This window comes from Berghia stephanieae, chromosome 9 (genome assembly GCF_034508935.2).
Source record: "Berghia stephanieae isolate SIO BIC M18660-M18661 chromosome 9, UCSD_Bste_1.3, whole genome shotgun sequence".
NCBI lineage: Eukaryota > Metazoa > Mollusca > Gastropoda > Nudibranchia > Aeolidiidae > Berghia > Berghia stephanieae.
The window spans coordinates 9,995,605-10,003,833 of record NC_088368.1 but is presented as its reverse complement, the minus strand read 5'-3'; positions in this window follow the sequence as shown (position 1 = coordinate 10,003,833).

The window sequence follows — 8,229 nt, the reverse complement described above, 5'->3', positions numbered from 1 at the left end:
GACAAAAGGGAAACCCGATACGTCCAAATCCATCATCTATAGGAATTTATTTGAAGCTTGTATTTCGTTTTTGTCATTAATATTTTTGTCCTATGCTATATATGGATATGTAAATAATTTTCGTTGTAAACAATATGGATAACTTGATAATTATAATGTACATTTGTAAATGATGGCATTAAAGTTTTGAACAAAAATGGATATTTCAGCTTCAAAAAATAACGAAACGCCAAACACAGAACTTTTTGAGCTATAAACCCTTCCTCAGCCAATAACGAAAAAAAAGATAAAATGGGAACCATGTTTGATGACAACCTACACATCTGTAACTACGCATCGAAAGTGGTCTGCCGTGCATAATGGTTTGAGTCATGAGATGCTTTTTAAGTTGATGTCGTACCTTGATCACTTAAATCCAGAGAATTATTTTTATTGTTGGCTGAAGAATTGGTTTGAGTCTGAACTGTCCCCCTGTTTGGGACTGTGTTCTTTTTCGAATCTGTTGTATTCAAGTTTTCAGTTCAGAGCTTCTAGCAGTTTACTAGAATAATAAAATTCATTTCATATTTTAAAACATGTTTCAGTAAGTTTTTAAAAAAAATCTTTTTGTGATCTTTTTTCTCGTGGTTTGACACTTGTCTTTGGACATATAGTGAGCTTTATATAGCGCGCAATATCCACTAAATATGCTCAAAGCGCTTTACAGGGGGTCCCTGGTCAACAGCAACATTTAACATGTAGGACGGGACATGACGCCTGTTAGGCGATATTAAAATTTTTCGGGCAAAGACAACGCTGTTAACGGTCAGGTACTCATTTTACACCCCAGTACGGTGATAGAATGTGAGTAAAGAGCCTTTTCCAAGGACTCAACTATGCGCCCAGCGCGAGGCTCGATCCCAGGACCTTTCGATCCGAAAGCGAGTGTCATACCACTAGACCATATAGCCCCTGGTTTGAGTGCTGCTCAGAGCGATGTAAAGTTGTATCACTACGCTCAGGTGTAAAACGAGTACCTTGCGCTAAGCGTTGTCGCTGTCGAAAATGTATGTAAAAGCGCCTTACCAGCGCGATGTCTTGTAATGCATGTTAAGTGTTGCGATTGGCTTAGCACCCATTGAAAACCGCTTTGAGCACATTAAATGGATATTGTGCTATACAAAAATCCAAGCTCTAGCTCAAGAAATACTGTACAGACAGAGTGAGATTCTGGGTGGGGTTCCTGACCTCCAATAGTGGTCAGGGGGTTACATACTGTGTCTTCTATCCCCTTATATCCGTTTTCCAAACATTCTTTCTGTCTTTGTCTTGGAATGAGATTACTTGGTTTCGTCCTGGCCCTGGCCGGAGTCCTAGCTGGGAGGAAAACAGTCAAATGCTTAGTTATTGTTTTGGGAGATATTTTTTCCTTGTAAATCATCTCTCTGCTATGTATGATTATATTTGTTATTTTGAATGTATAATGTAAGCATTTGAGTATATTCCTCTTTGTTGGATTTTGTGCTTGTGTCCGGATGAGACTTACAGGTGATCTCAAACTAAGTACATTGGTGGTATGCTCTTGGAATCTACATCTAATCCCTCTTTGTTCCCAGTTCCCCTATGTCTTACTTTTTATTGGGTGCTTAAATTGTAATTGGCGCTGATATAACCTAAATGTGTTGCAAGCGCCGTAAAACCCTTTAAAAACACACCAAAAAAAAAAACAGAGTGAGATTTTATATCCATCTGACAACATACCAGGCCGGTCCCGATAGCTCATTTGTTAGAGCACTCGCCTCACACGGAAAGGTACTTAGACCGATCTCGGGCGAACTCGAATTTTTTTTTCTTATCCCCTAGCAACTTTTTGGTAGCTGGGTCTGTTAGTTCTGGCGGAAAGTATGTTGCTATAGACTAGAAACCTATCTAAAGGATATCAGGCAATTGCTACTGTTCGTTTCACGCTATAAAATACGTGATAAACTCCGGCTAAATGGGTCTAATAAATCTGAAGGACTACTGATAATATATCAGCCGTTTTTACCAAGAGAGCAATGTCGACTTTTTGACAAACTAATGATATAATTCGTTTTCATTAGTTTTTTTAGTCGAATTGTGAAATATAAACAAAGAAAAAGCTGACCCTCTAGCATCAATAGAGAAACAGAAATAGTTTCTCAATCGTTGACACAAAATGTGTGGAAAAGTTGATACAATGACCCGACGTTATCGACACTTTAAAATTATTAAACTACCAGCTCATCAGTTAATTTATTTTGGCCTACAAAAAAACAGTGGATCTATTAAAGAAAGCTGACTGCACTAGCATTGAAAGCCAAATAAAAACAAGAAGATGGCATTGGCTGGGTCATGTGGCCAGAATAGAAAAATGGTCACTTCCCAAGACAGCCTTGTACTGGACAGCAGATGGGAAGAGAAAGCGGGGAAGACCCAAAGAAACCTGGCGAAGGACCATGGAGAAAGAATTAAAGGAAGCAGGCCTGTCGTGGAATACAACCACCGCAAAAGCAGCCGATTGCAAAAAATGGAGATGTCTGGTGGATGCCGTATGTGCCTCAAGGCCTGAAGAGGATTAAGTAAGTCATCAGTTTTCGTTGGCATTTATTTCTTTATTCAACCCACATATATAAGCAACTATTTTACTATCCGTCGGGTCGCCCGTATCTTCACCTTTATCTATAATAGGATAAAAAAGGCAACGTGAAACTTCTGTATCTGTAGAAAATTACTTTACCTCTATGGGTCCTTTTATACTACCACTTCTCCTACAGACGCAACAATACTCTTCAACAGTCGTAAGGTCACTTCCTTCCTAATTACGCATGGTAACTTAGTAACAGTATTAGTATCGGGTCATTGTATCAACTTTTCCACACATTTTGTGTCAACGAGCATGATCGTGTACTATACTCTGATGCAAAGGAAAAAGCAGACATACTTAATAACCAATTCTGCTCTGTTTTTGCTTCAAAAGCTCATACCAAAACTACCACTCAACAACTCCAAGGCGAAGAAAACGATTCCAACACTATGGCCGAAATCAATGTGACAGTAGAGGGTGTTTCCAAACTCCTCGCCACTCTAGATCCAAAGAAAGCATGTGGCCCAGACAAAATACCATCCCGTCTCTTAAAGATATTGAGTAACGAATTTGCACCTGCCCTCACACATTTGTTCAAACTCTCTCTTGAAACGGGAGACATACCAATTGTTTGGAAGCACGCTCTTGTCCAACCCATCTACAAGAAAGGTGATAGAAGCAGGGCTCAAAACTACCGTCCAATTTCATTAACTTGCATTTGATGCAAACTGTTGGAGCATATAGTGAGATCCTCAAAAACTGAATATCTCGAAACTAACAGTATTTTTTGTGATGAACAGCACGGATTTAAGAAGCACCACTCCTGTCAAACTCAACTTCTATCATTAACACATGATCTGGCAGCTGCTATTGATACAGGTGGTCAAATTGATTTAGTACTACTGGACTTTGCCAAGGCCTTCGACAAGGTTCCTCACCATCGGTTAATCCATAAATTGTATGACGTTGGTATCAGGAACAAAACCTTACAATGGATTGCAACTTTTCTGGACAATCGCACCCAACACGTTCTTGTCGACGGCGAGACTTTCACTATCGGGATGGTGACATCGGGCGTACCTCAGGGCTCAGTCCTTGGGCCCGTCCTATTTTTAGTGTACATAAATGATCTTCCACGAGGTATAAGGTCAAAAGTGCGCCTCTTTGCTGACGACACAGCATTATATAATCAGATAAGAACAACAGACGACTGCAAAACACTAAATGACGATCTAGATAAATTACAAGAATGGGAAACAATAAATCAAATGGAATTTAAAGTATCAAAGTGCAATGTTCTAACCATCACAAATAAGAAAGCACCTATTACATTTGAATACTAACTTCATGGTCAAAACCTGGAACATGTAAAGACAGCAAAATACCTTGGCATTGAGTTTGCTAAAAACCTCAAATGGAATGACCACATATGTCACCTGGCTTCAAAGGCAAATCAAACAAGCGCTTACATCACCCGCAATTTAAAAATATGCCCAATCACAACTCAAACCCTTGCTTTTAAAACTATTGTTAGACCAATTTTGGAGTTTGACAGCTCAATTTGGGACCCATATACAAAGAAAAACATCGACACCTTAGAAAACATCCAAAGAAAAACAGCAAGACGCATCAGAAACACATTCGATCCTTTCTCAAGTGCGTCTGAAATATCTCAACGGATTGGCCTTGAACCTCTGGAAAAGAGAAGAAAGATAGATAAACTTAAATTGTTCCACAAGATCTACTACAAAGATTCGTGCCTTAAACTTCCAAACGACATCAAAGATATCGGCCCAAGAAATACGAGGGGGCACACAGCAAGAGTAACCATCCCAACATAAAAAACAGACGCCCACATGTATTCGTTTTCCCCTTCCACTGCCCGACTATGGAATAGCCTCCCAGCTGAAGTGGCAGCAGCTTCTTATGGTTCACACTATTATGTTATGACGATCGACCCAATCAGCAAAGTCCGGTCCGCATTCGTGCACCGTCGCGAACCCGCCTGGTAGCATCGTCACAACACACCTTTCGACTAGATGCTCTGCCGTTTCGGGTTCTTGCCCACAGCGTGGACATATTGGACAGGAAGTTAGACCTCACTGATGTAACGTACCGGCCGTTAGGCAGCTCCTCGACCGAAGCCGATTCGCAGCTACCCAGTGTCTCCTCTTACTGGTATCAAAGCCTGGCAACTTCTCACCAAGCTTAGAGGAGTGTAGGTCCCCACGAGGGATTGAATTTGTCCAAGCCGACTTCCATCTCGTATGTGCAGCTCTGTCCGTAGTCAGGGATTCTGCGTACAAGGGTTGCCGGGACTTAATTCGGCTCGAAACGGGGGCACCGTTCATTATGCGCATGAGAGGGGTATCCCCATTCCCTCTCTCTTTGATCTTACTTTGCCAGTTTCCCGTAATGGTCTCCCTACGGAGATCGGGGGGCTGGATCGCCGCCATTATCGGGCCCCATTCTCTAGGGGTTGTTGCTAGCGTTCCCGACACAATGTGCATCGACTTGCGAAGTTTTACATCCACCTTCTCAACGTTTCTGCTTCTACCCCACACTGGAGCGCAATACTCCGCGGTGGAATAGCATAGTGCCAGGGCGGATGTTCTCAGGAGCGCTTGGCTAGCGCACCAAGTCGATCCCGCCAGCTTCCTCAGAAGACTATTCCGCTTCTCTATCTTCCGGGCAACCCCTTCGAGATGAACCCGATAGGTAAGACTGCGATCCAACGTCACCCCTAAATATTTTTAATTCAGAAAAGTGAGCGGAGCAGGCACTTATGTTGGTAACAACAAGATATGAAGTGAGTAGAAAAGTGCCAGAAGACAATAGAGAATAAAAAATTTTTTCGCGGCGGTGGTGGGGTTTGAACCTGCGACCTTATTGGTACCACAACTCCGCCTGGCAGGTGAGAGCGTGGCTCTACCGTGTGAGCTATCCACGAACACAAAATATTCGTTTCAAACCCAAAGTCATTTCTAGATCCCTCTCTCACCCACTTCTTGAGATCGCCGATTCGTTCATCACCATCGCGAAGTAATTTTGACCAGCAGTTAAGCTTAATAGCCAATATTCTCATCACAAACATATAACATAGAAACGATTGAGACATTGAGTATGCTCCGGTGTATGGGGTGAATTTTTAATTCAGAAAAGTGAGCGGAGTTGTCGTACCAATAAGGTCGCAGGTTCAAACCCCACCACCGCCGCGAAAAAATTTTTTATTCTCTATTGTCTTCTGGCACTTTTCTACTCACTTCATATCTTGTTGTTACCAACATAAGTGCCTGCTCCACTCACTTTTCTGAATTAAAAATTCACCCCATACACCGGAGCATACTCAATGTCTCAATCGTTTCTATGTTATATGTTTGTGATGAGAATATTGGCTATTAAGCTTAACTGCTGGTCAAAATTACTTCGCGATGGTGATGAACGAATCGGCGATCTCAAGAAGTGGGTGAGAGAGGGATCTAGAAATGACTTTGGGTTTGAAACGAATATTTTGTGTTCGTGGATAGCTCACACGGTAGAGCCACGCTCTCACCTGCCAGGCGGGTTGTCGTACGAATAAGGTCGCAGGTTCAAACCCCACCACCGCCGCGAAAAAAATGTTTATTCTCTATTGTCTTCTGGCACTTTTCTACTCACTTCATATCTTGTTGTTACCAACATAAGTGCCTGCTCCACTCACTTTTCTGAATTAAAAATTCACCCCATACACCGGAGCATACTCAATGTCTCAATCGTTTCTATGTTATATGTTTGTGATGAGAATATTGGCTATTAAGCTTAACTGCTGGTCAAAATTACTTCGCGATGGTGATGAACGAATCGGCGATCTCAAGAAGTGGGTGAGAGAGGGATCTAGAAATGACTTTGGGTTTGAAACGAATATTTTGTGTTCGTGGATAGCTCACACGGTAGAGCCACGCTCTCACCTGCCAGGCGGAGTTGTCGTACCAATAAGGTCGCAGGTTCAAACCCCACCACCGCCGCGAAAAAAAATTTTATTCTCTATTGTCTTCTGGCACTTTTCTACTCCCTAAATATTTTGGACGCGGCTCATATGGGAGTGGCTGGTCCCCGACTAGGACATTCAGTTTGGGGGTGTGCCAACCACTGCATAAGTGAAATGCAGTGGCCACGGTTTTTGAAGTGTTCATCTTCAGGTACCACTTGTCAAAGTAAGATTTGAGTCTGGTGACGTCCTCGCTGAGTACGCTCTCGAGACGGGTCCACACTTTACTCTGAGTAACGAGTGCCCAGTCGTCTGCGTATCCCAGCCTCAGGGAGGAAGTGTTCGGCATATCGCTAATGTAAACGTTAAACAACATTGGCGCAAGTACCGACCCCTGAGGGACCCCATTCTTCAATTTCCTTACTTTGCTCGTGACGTCTCGCAGCGCGACGTGGAATTGCCTTTCCCTAAGATCGAAGAGAACAACTTCAAGGTCTTTTTGCACCTTATGATTTTTGCAAGTTTGAGCATTAACCCATCGCACCAGACCGTATCGTACGCCGCTGATAGGTCTATAAACACAGCACCTGTTTGCTGTTTTCTCTCGAACCCGTGCTCAATATGCTCTGTAAGGGCAATGACCTGCTCCGTGGTGCACCTCCCTTCCCTGAAGCCTGCCTGCTCGGGTGGCAGGGCAGCGTCTAGGACCGGCCCCCATCGGTTTAATAGAACACGCTCCAACAATTTGTAAAGACAGCTCAGCAGCGATATGGGTCTGTAACTGTCTGCCTCCTTCGCCGGCTTCCCTGGCTTCAGGATGGCAACTATCTTCGCATGCTTCCACACTTGTGGAAGCTTTCCTTTTGCAAGGATGTCAGACATTGCCTCTGCTAGCCAGGCCCGTGCCCTGGGGCCCAGATGCGTCACCATATCGGGATATACACCATCTATCCCTGCTGCTTTGCCGTTCTTCACTTCGCTAATGGCTGCACCCACTTCTCGGGGACTGAACGGGGCCGTCCAGTCCGACTCCTCCGCAGGTAGCGAGTCCAAAATCGTACGGTACGCCTTGCGGACACCGCGCTCAAAAGCCTGATTAGGGACCCGCTTACTACGGTTCTTAATGTTCTTGGCAATTGTTTCCGGTGCAGCCTTCGCGAAATTCCGATCTGGGTCCAATTTCTTTATCAAACGCCAAGCGTGGCGGCTGGAGTGTGTAAAGTCGAGACTTTCCACGGTCTCCTGCCACCGTTGCTTCCTTCCCTCTGCCAGAGACTGAAGTAGTCTATCGGCTGCGTCCTGGGACTGGGTCTGCTGGTACTCTCGGTACAGCTCTTCCGACTCTGCTGTCCAGCAAGGGGTGTAGAATTTCCGTTTGCCCCGTGGAATAGAGCGTTGAGCGCTTTTAACCAGTAGCCTACTGAATCTGGTTATATTCTTGGACTTGGGAGGAATGGCAGGGCAGACCTGCTCGATATAGGAACTGAATTCCTCCCAGTCAGCCTTCCTGAAATTCCATCTGCAAAGTGGGAGAGACTGCACCCTCGGTATTGTCACCCCAGCTGTGACAAGAACCGGCCTGTGCTGGCTATGCGGAAAGTCCCGGAGGACTGTCCGTTTCACCTACAGCGTTCACCGTTCGCGCCTTTCGTTACAAGGGTGAGGTCTGGAGTATACT